At 46.1% G+C, this 13,825-nt stretch overlaps 6 non-coding genes across 6 annotated transcripts; all 6 read left to right on the plus strand.

The window, feature by feature from the left end:
* The first annotated feature begins 884 nt into the window (after positions 1 to 884).
* LOC130343463 (U2 spliceosomal RNA) lies at positions 885 to 1,075 on the plus strand. Its single transcript, XR_008882773.1, has one exon. It is a non-coding gene; the product is annotated as a U2 spliceosomal RNA (small nuclear RNA).
* Positions 1,076 to 3,165: 2,090 nt separating this feature from the next.
* Positions 3,166 to 3,356, plus strand: LOC130343487 (U2 spliceosomal RNA). The gene has a single exon (XR_008882794.1). It is a non-coding gene; the product is annotated as a U2 spliceosomal RNA (small nuclear RNA).
* A 2,097-nt stretch (positions 3,357 to 5,453) lies between these two features.
* Positions 5,454 to 5,644, plus strand: LOC130343465 (U2 spliceosomal RNA). The gene has a single exon (XR_008882774.1). It is a non-coding gene; the product is annotated as a U2 spliceosomal RNA (small nuclear RNA).
* Positions 5,645 to 7,733: 2,089 nt separating this feature from the next.
* On the plus strand, positions 7,734 to 7,924 carry LOC130343466 (U2 spliceosomal RNA). The gene has a single exon (XR_008882775.1). It is a non-coding gene; the product is annotated as a U2 spliceosomal RNA (small nuclear RNA).
* Positions 7,925 to 10,003: 2,079 nt separating this feature from the next.
* Positions 10,004 to 10,194, plus strand: LOC130343467 (U2 spliceosomal RNA). The gene has a single exon (XR_008882776.1). It is a non-coding gene; the product is annotated as a U2 spliceosomal RNA (small nuclear RNA).
* Positions 10,195 to 12,283: 2,089 nt separating this feature from the next.
* LOC130343469 (U2 spliceosomal RNA) lies at positions 12,284 to 12,474 on the plus strand. The gene has a single exon (XR_008882778.1). It is a non-coding gene; the product is annotated as a U2 spliceosomal RNA (small nuclear RNA).
* The last annotated feature ends 1,351 nt before the right edge of the window (positions 12,475 to 13,825 follow it).

Genomic DNA, 13,825 nt, shown 5'->3' on the forward strand with positions numbered 1-13,825 from the left:
ATATATATATACGCGCACACACACACATATATATAAACGTATTCTCCGTTGAGATATTGCAGCCGCTGCTGTGTCCAGGCCCAGGAGCCTTAGCACTGTGCTGTGATGTCACTCAATACCACTGACATCACTAGGTGTAAACAACATCTCTCCTTTGCTGTGTATGTGACTATGGAGCTGTTTGGTGATGTCGTCTATTATGGCCTTCATAGAAGCAACAGGAGATTGTTGCATCCATCTAGAACCCTCAGAACTACAGTGCTATGATGTCACTCACTTCCACAGGCCTTGCAGAGTGTAAACAACAACAACCCAGCTTTGTTGTGTATGTAACCATAGGGATTTGTGATGTCACCTAGAACCTTCACAGCAGCGACAGCTTTATGAGGAGCATCAGCACTGCTCTGCCTGAGCAGAACCATCACCGCCATAGGTTGTCAAATAACCCGGATTTAACCCACACAGGTAAGTCCAATGGGGTGCAGGCATGTCCTCTATGCTTACAGCTTCCCGTGGGTGTTGGTTTGATACCGTTTGGGGACAGCCAAGGAGGCATCTGCAGGCAACAAAGGTAGGTGTGTGCTTGTGTGTGTGTTTCCTATGCAGATCCTAAGCCCAGTGTCACATGCAAGTAGGAGGAGTAAGAAGGGTTCCTGGCAAATCCGGGTTATGGATTGCATTTAAAAAGGCCCCGTGGGAGTGCAATGGGCCCCTGTCTTGCTGCTTAGCAATAATGGTATGGGTTTAGGTTCTGCTGTGTGTACTGGTGGTTGACTGCCCCCCAGCCCAGAGTGTGCATGGAAAATTGTCTGGCAGCCTCCCTGACAGCAAGCAGTGATAGTGCCCATGAAGGGGACCTTGTTGGGCCCGCCCCTTTCACGGTTATCGCTTCTCGGCCTTTTGGCTAAGATCAAGTGTAGTATCTGTTCTTATCAGTTTAATATCTGATACGTCCCCTATCTGGGGACCATATATTAAATGGATTTTTGAGAACGGGGGCCGATTTCGAAGCTTGCTTCCGTCGCCCTATGCATTGACCCGATATGGCAGTATCTTCGGGTACAGTGCACCACCCCCTTACAGGGTTAAAAAGAAAGATTCCTACTTTCATTGCTACCTGCTTGCTGGCTAGCCAGCTAGCCAGCCCTGTGGGCCTTGCTGCTGCAGCCAAAAAACAAAAGGTGGTGCTGCTGCTGCTGCTTCTGCTGCTTCTGCTTCTGCTTGTGTCTGGCCCCTGTTGGAGCGTCCAGGCACAGGACTTCTGCTGCTGCTGACTAAATGGCCTCCTTAATTGGATCATTTGAGTAGCCAGCACACCTGTGCAGGTAGGGCATGACATGATAGGCAGCTGCCTTGATAGCGGGTGGGTGCTGAATGTTCCTAATTGACAAAATAAGATTAATGCTTATGAAGAAATATAAAATCTCATCCCTTCCCCAATATCGCGCCACACCCCTACCCCTTAATTCCCTGGTTGAACTTGATAGACATATGTCTTTTTTCGACCGTACTAACTATGTAACTATGTAACATAACATGGGGGGGGGGGGGGGTCTCCTGGCTGTTCACACAGGTGTGTCATTGCTGTACATTGACCATGCATTGCTTCTGTGGTATTGCAAAGGCAAAGACAAATGCTTCCAGCCATCCATTGCACTAATGGATTGGTCATCAGCTGGCTGTCTATGTCCCGCATCAATATAGACCAAAGTACAGAGGGTTAGGCTATGCTATTGTGCACCTACCTGATGCATCAGAAGGTGCGAGGCCCTTGCTAAATTCTGTGCACAGACTTTGAGATCTATACTTTAGACTGTATCTAAACCTGCTCCAACATGGACTGACATTCTGGCCTACTTTCAGCCGATGCGACTTGTCTGTCGCTGAACAGTCGCTTTTTATGTATTCAGCACCTATGTATAATGTTGTAAAAATGCTCTAGAAGCTAAAGTCGCAGAAATGTCACACATATTTGGCCTGCAACTTTCTGTGCGACAAATTCAGACAGGAAAAATCAGTATAAATCCTTAGAAAATTATCCCCCAGTGTCTCCATCTGCTGGCGGTATTGAATAAGCATTGCTGCACTGATGGGGTATGCATTAGACGAAAAAAAAGAAGAAAAAGAAGAATAATACGCCCAGAAAAGAGGCGAAAAGGAGAAAAACGTAAAAAAACGTGAAAAAAAAGTAAGAGGAAGAGAAGGGAAAAAAAGGTGGAAATGGGTTTAAAAGTGATTTCGGCGGAGAAATATATATATATATATATATATATATATATATATATATATATACGCGCACACACACACATATATATAAACGTATTCTCCGTTGAGATATTGCAGCCACTGCTGTGTCCAGGCCCAGGAGCCTTAGCACTGTGCTGTGATGTCACTCAATACCACTGACATCACTAGGTGTAAACAACATCTCTCCTTTGCTGTGTATGTGACTATGGAGCTGTTTGGTGATGTCGTCTATTATGGCCTTCATAGAAGCAACAGGAGATTGTTGCATCCATCTAGAACCCTCAGAACTACAGTGCTATGATGTCACTCACTTCCACAGGCCTTGCAGAGTGTAAACAACAACAACCCAGCTTTGTTGTGTATGTAACCATAGGGATTTGTGATGTCACCTAGAACCTTCACAGCAGCGACAGCTTTATGAGGAGCATCAGCACTGCTCTGCCTGAGCAGAACCATCACCGCCATAGGTTGTCAAATAACCCGGATTTAACCCACACAGGTAAGTCCAATGGGGTGCAGGCATGTCCTCTATGCTTACAGCTTCCCGTGGGTGTTGGTTTGATACCGTTTGGGGACAGCCAAGGAGGCATCTGCAGGCAACAAAGGTAGGTGTGTGCTTGTGTGTGTGTTTCCTATGCAGATCCTAAGCCCAGTGTCACATGCAAGTAGGAGGAGTAAGAAGGGTTCCTGGCAAATCCGGGTTATGGATTGCATTTAAAAAGGCCCCGTGGGAGTGCAATGGGCCCCTGTCTTGCTGCTTAGCAATAATGGTATGGGTTTAGGTTCTGCTGTGTGTACTGGTGGTTGACTGCCCCCCAGCCCAGAGTGTGCATGGAAAATTGTCTGGCAGCCTCCCTGACAGCAAGCAGTGATAGTGCCCATGAAGGGGACCTTGTTGGGCCCGCCCCTTTCACGGTTATCGCTTCTCGGCCTTTTGGCTAAGATCAAGTGTAGGATCTGTTCTTATCAGTTTAATATCTGATACGTCCCCTATCTGGGGACCATATATTAAATGGATTTTTGAGAACGGGGGCCGATTTCGAAGCTTGCTTCCGTCGCCCTATGCATTGACCCGATATGGCAGTATCTTCGGGTACAGTGCACCACCCCCTTACAGGGTTAAAAAGAAAGATTCCTACTTTCATTGCTACCTGCTTGCTGGCTAGCCAGCTAGCCAGCCCTGTGGGCCTTGCTGCTGCAGCCAAAAAACAAAAGGTGGTGCTGCTGCTGCTGCTTCTGCTGCTTCTGCTTCTGCTTGTGTCTGGCCCCTGTTGGAGCGTCCAGGCACAGGACTTCTGCTGCTGCTGACTAAATGGCCTCCTTAATTGGATCATTTGAGTAGCCAGCACACCTGTGCAGGTAGGGCATGACATGATAGGCAGCTGCCTTGATAGCGGGTGGGTGCTGAATGTTCCTAATTGACAAAATAAGATTAATGCTTATGAAGAAATATAAAATCTCATCCCTTCCCCAATATCGCGCCACACCCCTACCCCTTAATTCCCTGGTTGAACTTGATGGACATATGTCTTTTTTCGACCGTACTAACTATGTAACTATGTAACATAACATGGGGGGGGGGGGGGGGGGTCTCCTGGCTGTTCACACAGGTGTGTCATTGCTGTACATTGACCATGCATTGCTTCTGTGGTATTGCAAAGGCAAAGACAAATGCTTCCAGCCATCCATTGCACTAATGGATTGGTCATCAGCTGGCTGTCTATGTCCCGCATCAATATAGACCAAAGTACAGAGGGTTAGGCTATGCTATTGTGCACCTACCTGATGCATCAGAAGGTGCGAGGCCCTTGCTAAATTCTGTGCACAGACTTTGAGATCTATACTTTAGACTGTATCTAAACCTGCTCCAACATGGACTGACATTCTGGCCTACTTTCAGCCGATGCGACTTGTCTGTCGCTGAACAGTCGCTTTTTATGTATTCAGCACCTATGTATAATGTTGTAAAAATGCTCTAGAAGCTAAAGTCGCAGAAATGTCACACATATTTGGCCTGCAACTTTCTGTGCGACAAATTCAGACAGGAAAAATCAGTATAAATCCTTAGAAAATTATCCCCCAGTGTCTCCATCTGCTGGCGGTATTGAATAAGCATTGCTGCACTGATGGGGTATGCATTAGACGAAAAAAAAGAAGAAAAAGAAGAATAATACGCCCAGAAAAGAGGCGAAAAGGAGAAAAACGTAAAAAAACTTGAAAAAAAAGTAAGAGGAAGAGAAGGGAAAAAAAGATGGAAATGGGTTTAAAAGTGATTTCGGCGGAGATATATATATATATATATATATATATATATATATATATATATATATATACGCGCACACACACACATATATATAAACGTATTCTCCGTTGAGATATTGCAGCCGCTGCTGTGTCCAGGCCCAGGAGCCTTAGCACTGTGCTGTGATGTCACTCAATACCACTGACATCACTAGGTGTAAACAACATCTCTCCTTTGCTGTGTATGTGACTATGGAGCTGTTTGGTGATGTCGTCTATTATGGCCTTCATAGAAGCAACAGGAGATTGTTGCATCCATCTAGAACCCTCAGAACTACAGTGCTATGATGTCACTCACTTCCACAGGCCTTGCAGAGTGTAAACAACAACAACCCAGCTTTGTTGTGTATGTAACCATAGGGATTTGTGATGTCACCTAGAACCTTCACAGCAGCGACAGCTTTATGAGGAGCATCAGCACTGCTCTGCCTGAGCAGAACCATCACCGCCATAGGTTGTCAAATAACCCGGATTTAACCCACACAGGTAAGTCCAATGGGGTGCAGGCATGTCCTCTATGCTTACAGCTTCCCGTGGGTGTTGGTTTGATACCGTTTGGGGACAGCCAAGGAGGCATCTGCAGGCAACAAAGGTAGGTGTGTGCTTGTGTGTGTGTTTCCTATGCAGATCCTAAGCCCAGTGTCACATGCAAGTAGGAGGAGTAAGAAGGGTTCCTGGCAAATCCGGGTTATGGATTGCATTTAAAAAGGCCCCGTGGGAGTGCAATGGGCCCCTGTCTTGCTGCTTAGCAATAATGGTATGGGTTTAGGTTCTGCTGTGTGTACTGGTGGTTGACTGCCCCCCAGCCCAGAGTGTGCATGGAAAATTGTCTGGCAGCCTCCCTGACAGCAAGCAGTGATAGTGCCCATGAAGGGGACCTTGTTGGGCCCGCCCCTTTCACGGTTATCGCTTCTCGGCCTTTTGGCTAAGATCAAGTGTAGTATCTGTTCTTATCAGTTTAATATCTGATACGTCCCCTATCTGGGGACCATATATTAAATGGATTTTTGAGAACGGGGGCCGATTTCGAAGCTTGCTTCCGTCGCCCTATGCATTGACCCGATATGGCAGTATCTTCGGGTACAGTGCACCACCCCCTTACAGGGTTAAAAAGAAAGATTCCTACTTTCATTGCTACCTGCTTGCTGGCTAGCCAGCTAGCCAGCCCTGTGGGCCTTGCTGCTGCAGCCAAAAAACAAAAGGTGGTGCTGCTGCTGCTGCTTCTGCTGCTTCTGCTTCTGCTTGTGTCTGGCCCCTGTTGGAGCGTCCAGGCACAGGACTTCTGCTGCTGCTGACTAAATGGCCTCCTTAATTGGATCATTTGAGTAGCCAGCACACCTGTGCAGGTAGGGCATGACATGATAGGCAGCTGCCTTGATAGCGGGTGGGTGCTGAATGTTCCTAATTGACAAAATAAGATTAATGCTTATGAAGAAATATAAAATCTCATCCCTTCCCCAATATCGCGCCACACCCCTACCCCTTAATTCCCTGGTTGAACTTGATGGACATATGTCTTTTTTCGACCGTACTAACTATGTAACTATGTAACATAACATGGGGGGGGGGGGGGGTCTCCTTGCTGTTCACACAGGTGTGTCATTGCTGTACATTGACCATGCATTGCTTCTGTGGTATTGCAAAGGCAAAGACAAATGCTTCCAGCCATCCATTGCACTAATGGATTGGTCATCAGCTGGCTGTCTATGTCCCGCATCAATATAGACCAAAGTACAGAGGGTTAGGCTATGCTATTGTGCACCTACCTGATGCATCAGAAGGTGCGAGGCCCTTGCTAAATTCTGTGCACAGACTTTGAGATCTATACTTTAGACTGTATCTAAACCTGCTCCAACATGGACTGACATTCTGGCCTACTTTCAGCCGATGCGACTTGTCTGTCGCTGAACAGTCGCTTTTTATGTATTCAGCACCTATGTATAATGTTGTAAAAATGCTCTAGAAGCTAAAGTCGCAGAAATGTCACACATATTTGGCCTGCAACTTTCTGTGCGACAAATTCAGACAGGAAAAATCAGTATAAATCCTCAGAAAATTATCCCCCAGTGTCTCCATCTGCTGGCGGTATTGAATAAGCATTGCTGCACTGATGGGGTATGCATTAGACGAAAAAAAAGAAGAAAAAGAAGAATACGCCCAGAAAAGAGGCGAAAAGGAGAAAAACGTAAAAAAACGTGAAAAAAAAGTAAGAGGAAGAGAAGGGAAAAAAAGGTGGAAATGGGTTTAAAAGTGATTTCGGCGGAGAAATATATATATATATATATATATATATATATATATATATATATATACGCGCACACACACACATATATATAAACGTATTCTCCGTTGAGATATTGCAGCCGCTGCTGTGTCCAGGCCCAGGAGCCTTAGCACTGTGCTGTGATGTCACTCAATACCACTGACATCACTAGGTGTAAACAACATCTCTCCTTTGCTGTGTATGTGACTATGGAGCTGTTTGGTGATGTCGTCTATTATGGCCTTCATAGAAGCAACAGGAGATTGTTGCATCCATCTAGAACCCTCAGAACTACAGTGCTATGATGTCACTCACTTCCACAGGCCTTGCAGAGTGTAAACAACAACAACCCAGCTTTGTTGTGTATGTAACCATAGGGATTTGTGATGTCACCTAGAACCTTCACAGCAGCGACAGCTTTATGAGGAGCATCAGCACTGCTCTGCCTGAGCAGAACCATCACCGCCATAGGTTGTCAAATAACCCGGATTTAACCCACACAGGTAAGTCCAATGGGGTGCAGGCATGTCCTCTATGCTTACAGCTTCCCGTGGGTGTTGGTTTGATACCGTTTGGGGACAGCCAAGGAGGCATCTGCAGGCAACAAAGGTAGGTGTGTGCTTGTGTGTGTGTTTCCTATGCAGATCCTAAGCCCAGTGTCACATGCAAGTAGGAGGAGTAAGAAGGGTTCCTGGCAAATCCGGGTTATGGATTGCATTTAAAAAGGCCCCGTGGGAGTGCAATGGGCCCCTGTCTTGCTGCTTAGCAATAATGGTATGGGTTTAGGTTCTGCTGTGTGTACTGGTGGTTGACTGCCCCCCAGCCCAGAGTGTGCATGGAAAATTGTCTGGCAGCCTCCCTGACAGCAAGCAGTGATAGTGCCCATGAAGGGGACCTTGTTGGGCCCGCCCCTTTCACGGTTATCGCTTCTCGGCCTTTTGGCTAAGATCAAGTGTAGTATCTGTTCTTATCAGTTTAATATCTGATACGTCCCCTATCTGGGGACCATATATTAAATGGATTTTTGAGAACGGGGGCCGATTTCGAAGCTTGCTTCCGTCGCCCTATGCATTGACCCGATATGGCAGTATCTTCGGGTACAGTGCACCACCCCCTTACAGGGTTAAAAAGAAAGATTCCTACTTTCATTGCTACCTGCTTGCTGGCTAGCCAGCTAGCCAGCCCTGTGGGCCTTGCTGCTGCAGCCAAAAAACAAAAGGTGGTGCTGCTTCTGCTGCTTCTGCTTCTGCTTGTGTCTGGCCCCTGTTGGAGCGTCCAGGCACAGGACTTCTGCTGCTGCTGACTAAATGGCCTCCTTAATTGGATCATTTGAGTAGCCAGCACACCTGTGCAGGTAGGGCATGACATGATAGGCAGCTGCCTTGATAGCGGGTGGGTGCTGAATGTTCCTAATTGACAAAATAAGATTAATGCTTATGAAGAAATATAAAATCTCATCCCTTCCCCAATATCGCGCCACACCCCTACCCCTTAATTCCCTGGTTGAACTTGATGGACATATGTCTTTTTTCGACCGTACTAACTATGTAACTATGTAACATAACATGGGGGGGGGGGGGGGGGTCTCCTGGCTGTTCACACAGGTGTGTCATTGCTGTACATTGACCATGCATTGCTTCTGTGGTATTGCAAAGGCAAAGACAAATGCTTCCAGCCATCCATTGCACTAATGGATTGGTCATCAGCTGGCTGTCTATGTCCCGCATCAATATAGACCAAAGTACAGAGGGTTAGGCTATGCTATTGTGCACCTACCTGATGCATCAGAAGGTGCGAGGCCCTTGCTAAATTCTGTGCACAGACTTTGAGATCTATACTTTAGACTGTATCTAAACCTGCTCCAACATGGACTGACATTCTGGCCTACTTTCAGCCGATGCGACTTGTCTGTCGCTGAACAGTCGCTTTTTATGTATTCAGCACCTATGTATAATGTTGTAAAAATGCTCTAGAAGCTAAAGTCGCAGAAATGTCACACATATTTGGCCTGCAACTTTCTGTGCGACAAATTCAGACAGGAAAAATCAGTATAAATCCTTAGAAAATTATCCCCCAGTGTCTCCATCTGCTGGCGGTATTGAATAAGCATTGCTGCACTGATGGGGTATGCATTAGACGAAAAAAAAGAAGAAAAAGAAGAATAATACGCCCAGAAAAGAGGCGAAAAGGAGAAAAACGTAAAAAAACGTGAAAAAAAAGTAAGAGGAAGAGAAGGGAAAAAAAGGTGGAAATGGGTTTAAAAGTGATTTCGGCGGAGAAATATATATATATATATATATATATATATATATATATATACGCGCACACACACACATATATATAAACGTATTCTCCGTTGAGATATTGCAGCCGCTGCTGTGTCCAGGCCCAGGAGCCTTAGCACTGTGCTGTGATGTCACTCAATACCACTGACATCACTAGGTGTAAACAACATCTCTCCTTTGCTGTGTATGTGACTATGGAGCTGTTTGGTGATGTCGTCTATTATGGCCTTCATAGAAGCAACAGGAGATTGTTGCATCCATCTAGAACCCTCAGAACTACAGTGCTATGATGTCACTCACTTCCACAGGCCTTGCAGAGTGTAAACAACAACAACCCAGCTTTGTTGTGTATGTAACCATAGGGATTTGTGATGTCACCTAGAACCTTCACAGCAGCGACAGCTTTATGAGGAGCATCAGCACTGCTCTGCCTGAGCAGAACCATCACCGCCATAGGTTGTCAAATAACCCGGATTTAACCCACACAGGTAAGTCCAATGGGGTGCAGGCATGTCCTCTATGCTTACAGCTTCCCGTGGGTGTTGGTTTGATACCGTTTGGGGACAGCCAAGGAGGCATCTGCAGGCAACAAAGGTAGGTGTGTGCTTGTGTGTGTGTTTCCTATGCAGATCCTAAGCCCAGTGTCACATGCAAGTAGGAGGAGTAAGAAGGGTTCCTGGCAAATCCGGGTTATGGATTGCATTTAAAAAGGCCCCGTGGGAGTGCAATGGGCCCCTGTCTTGCTGCTTAGCAATAATGGTATGGGTTTAGGTTCTGCTGTGTGTACTGGTGGTTGACTGCCCCCCAGCCCAGAGTGTGCATGGAAAATTGTCTGGCAGCCTCCCTGACAGCAAGCAGTGATAGTGCCCATGAAGGGGACCTTGTTGGGCCCGCCCCTTTCACGGTTATCGCTTCTCGGCCTTTTGGCTAAGATCAAGTGTAGTATCTGTTCTTATCAGTTTAATATCTGATACGTCCCCTATCTGGGGACCATATATTAAATGGATTTTTGAGAACGGGGGCCGATTTCGAAGCTTGCTTCCGTCGCCCTATGCATTGACCCGATATGGCAGTATCTTCGGGTACAGTGCACCACCCCCTTACAGGGTTAAAAAGAAAGATTCCTACTTTCATTGCTACCTGCTTGCTGGCTAGCCAGCTAGCCAGCCCTGTGGGCCTTGCTGCTGCAGCCAAAAAACAAAAGGTGGTGCTGCTGCTGCTGCTTCTGCTGCTTCTGCTTCTGCTTGTGTCTGGCCCCTGTTGGAGCGTCCAGGCACAGGACTTCTGCTGCTGCTGACTAAATGGCCTCCTTAATTGGATCATTTGAGTAGCCAGCACACCTGTGCAGGTAGGGCATGACATGATAGGCAGCTGCCTTGATAGCGGGTGGGTGCTGAATGTTCCTAATTGACAAAATAAGATTAATGCTTATGAAGAAATATAAAATCTCATCCCTTCCCCAATATCGCGCCACACCCCTACCCCTTAATTCCCTGGTTGAACTTGATGGACATATGTCTTTTTTCGACCGTACTAACTATGTAACTATGTAACATAACATGGGGGGGGGGGGGGGGGTCTCCTGGCTGTTCACACAGGTGTGTCATTGCTGTACATTGACCATGCATTGCTTCTGTGGTATTGCAAAGGCAAAGACAAATGCTTCCAGCCATCCATTGCACTAATGGATTGGTCATCAGCTGGCTGTCTATGTCCCGCATCAATATAGACCAAAGTACAGAGGGTTAGGCTATGCTATTGTGCACCTACCTGATGCATCAGAAGGTGCGAGGCCCTTGCTAAATTCTGTGCACAGACTTTGAGATCTATACTTTAGACTGTATCTAAACCTGCTCCAACATGGACTGACATTCTGGCCTACTTTCAGCCGATGCGACTTGTCTGTCGCTGAACAGTCGCTTTTTATGTATTCAGCACCTATGTATAATGTTGTAAAAATGCTCTAGAAGCTAAAGTCGCAGAAATGTCACACATATTTGGCCTGCAACTTTCTGTGCGACAAATTCAGACAGGAAAAATCAGTATAAATCCTTAGAAAATTATCCCCCAGTGTCTCCATCTGCTGGCGGTATTGAATAAGCATTGCTGCACTGATGGGGTATGCATTAGATGAAAAAAAAAGAAGAAAAAGAAGAATAATACGCCCAGAAAAGAGGCGAAAAGGAGAAAAACGTAAAAAAACGTGAAAAAAAAGTAAGAGGAAGAGAAGGGAAAAAAAGGTGGAAATGGGTTTAAAAGTGATTTCGGCGGAGAAATATATATATATATATATATATATATATATATATATATATACGCGCACACACACACATATATATAAACGTATTCTCCGTTGAGATATTGCAGCCGCTGCTGTGTCCAGGCCCAGGAGCCTTAGCACTGTGCTGTGATGTCACTCAATACCACTGACATCACTAGGTGTAAACAACATCTCTCCTTTGCTGTGTATGTGACTATGGAGCTGTTTGGTGATGTCGTCTATTATGGCCTTCATAGAAGCAACAGGAGATTGTTGCATCCATCTAGAACCCTCAGAACTACAGTGCTATGATGTCACTCACTTCCACAGGCCTTGCAGAGTGTAAACAACAACAACCCAGCTTTGTTGTGTATGTAACCATAGGGATTTGTGATGTCACCTAGAACCTTCACAGCAGCGACAGCTTTATGAGGAGCATCAGCACTGCTCTGCCTGAGCAGAACCATCACCGCCATAGGTTGTCAAATAACCCGGATTTAACCCACACAGGTAAGTCCAATGGGGTGCAGGCATGTCCTCTATGCTTACAGCCCCGTGGGTGTTGGTTTGATACCGTTTGGGGACAGCCAAGGAGGCATCTGCAGGCAACAAAGGTAGGTGTGTGCTTGTGTGTGTGTTTCCTATGCAGATCCTAAGCCCAGTGTCACATGCAAGTAGGAGGAGTAAGAAGGGTTCCTGGCAAATCCGGGTTATGGATTGCATTTAAAAAGGCCCCGTGGGAGTGCAATGGGCCCCTGTCTTGCTGCTTAGCAATAATGGTATGGGTTTAGGTTCTGCTGTGTGTACTGGTGGTTGACTGCCCCCCAGCCCAGAGTGTGCATGGAAAATTGTCTGGCAGCCTCCCTGACAGCAAGCAGTGATAGTGCCCATGAAGGGGACCTTGTTGGGCCCGCCCCTTTCACGGTTATCGCTTCTCGGCCTTTTGGCTAAGATCAAGTGTAGTATCTGTTCTTATCAGTTTAATATCTGATACGTCCCCTATCTGGGGACCATATATTAAATGGATTTTTGAGAACGGGGGCCGATTTCGAAGCTTGCTTCCGTCGCCCTATGCATTGACCCGATATGGCAGTATCTTCGGGTACAGTGCACCACCCCCTTACAGGGTTAAAAAGAAAGATTCCTACTTTCATTGCTACCTGCTTGCTGGCTAGCCAGCTAGCCAGCCCTGTGGGCCTTGCTGCTGCAGCCAAAAAACAAAAGGTGGTGCTGCTGCTGCTGCTTCTGCTGCTTCTGCTTCTGCTTGTGTCTGGCCCCTGTTGGAGCGTCCAGGCACAGGACTTCTGCTGCTGCTGACTAAATGGCCTCCTTAATTGGATCATTTGAGTAGCCAGCACACCTGTGCAGGTAGGGCATGACATGATAGGCAGCTGCCTTGATAGCGGGTGGGTGCTGAATGTTCCTAATTGACAAAATAAGATTAATGCTTATGAAGAAATATAAAATCTCATCCCTTCCCCAATATCGCGCCACACCCCTACCCCTTAATTCCCTGGTTGAACTTGATGGACATATGTCTTTTTTCGACCGTACTAACTATGTAACTATGTAACATAACATGGGGGGGGGGGGGGGGTCTCCTGGCTGTTCACACAGGTGTGTCATTGCTGTACATTGACCATGCATTGCTTCTGTGGTATTGCAAAGGCAAAGACAAATGCTTCCAGCCATCCATTGCACTAATGGATTGGTCATCAGCTGGCTGTCTATGTCCCGCATCAATATAGACCAAAGTACAGAGGGTTAGGCTATGCTATTGTGCACCTACCTGATGCATCAGAAGGTGCGAGGCCCTTGCTAAATTCTGTGCACAGACTTTGAGATCTATACTTTAGACTGTATCTAAACCTGCTCCAACATGGACTGACATTCTGGCCTACTTTCAGCCGATGCGACTTGTCTGTCGCTGAACAGTCGCTTTTTATGTATTCAGCACCTATGTATAATGTTGTAAAAATGCTCTAGAAGCTAAAGTCGCAGAAATGTCACACATATTTGGCCTGCAACTTTCTGTGCGACAAATTCAGACAGGAAAAATCAGTATAAATCCTTAGAAAATTATCCCCCAGTGTCTCCATCTGCTGGCGGTATTGAATAAGCATTGCTGCACTGATGGGGTATGCATTAGACGAAAAAAAAGAAGAAAAAGAAGAATAATACGCCCAGAAAAGAGGCGAAAAGGAGAAAAACGTAAAAAAACGTGAAAAAAAAGTAAGAGGAAGAGAAGGGAAAAAAAGGTGGAAATGGGTTTAAAAGTGATTTCGGCGGAGAATATATATATATATATATATATATATATATATATATATATATATACGCGCACACACACACATATATATAAACGTATTCTCCGTTGAGATATTGCAGCCGCTGCTGTGTCCAGGCCCAGGAGCCTTAGCACTGTGCTGTGATGTCACTCAATACCACTGACATCACTAGGTGTAAACA

This window comes from Hyla sarda, unplaced genomic scaffold (assembly GCF_029499605.1).
Source record: "Hyla sarda isolate aHylSar1 unplaced genomic scaffold, aHylSar1.hap1 scaffold_685, whole genome shotgun sequence".
Classification (NCBI taxonomy): domain Eukaryota; kingdom Metazoa; phylum Chordata; class Amphibia; order Anura; family Hylidae; genus Hyla; species Hyla sarda.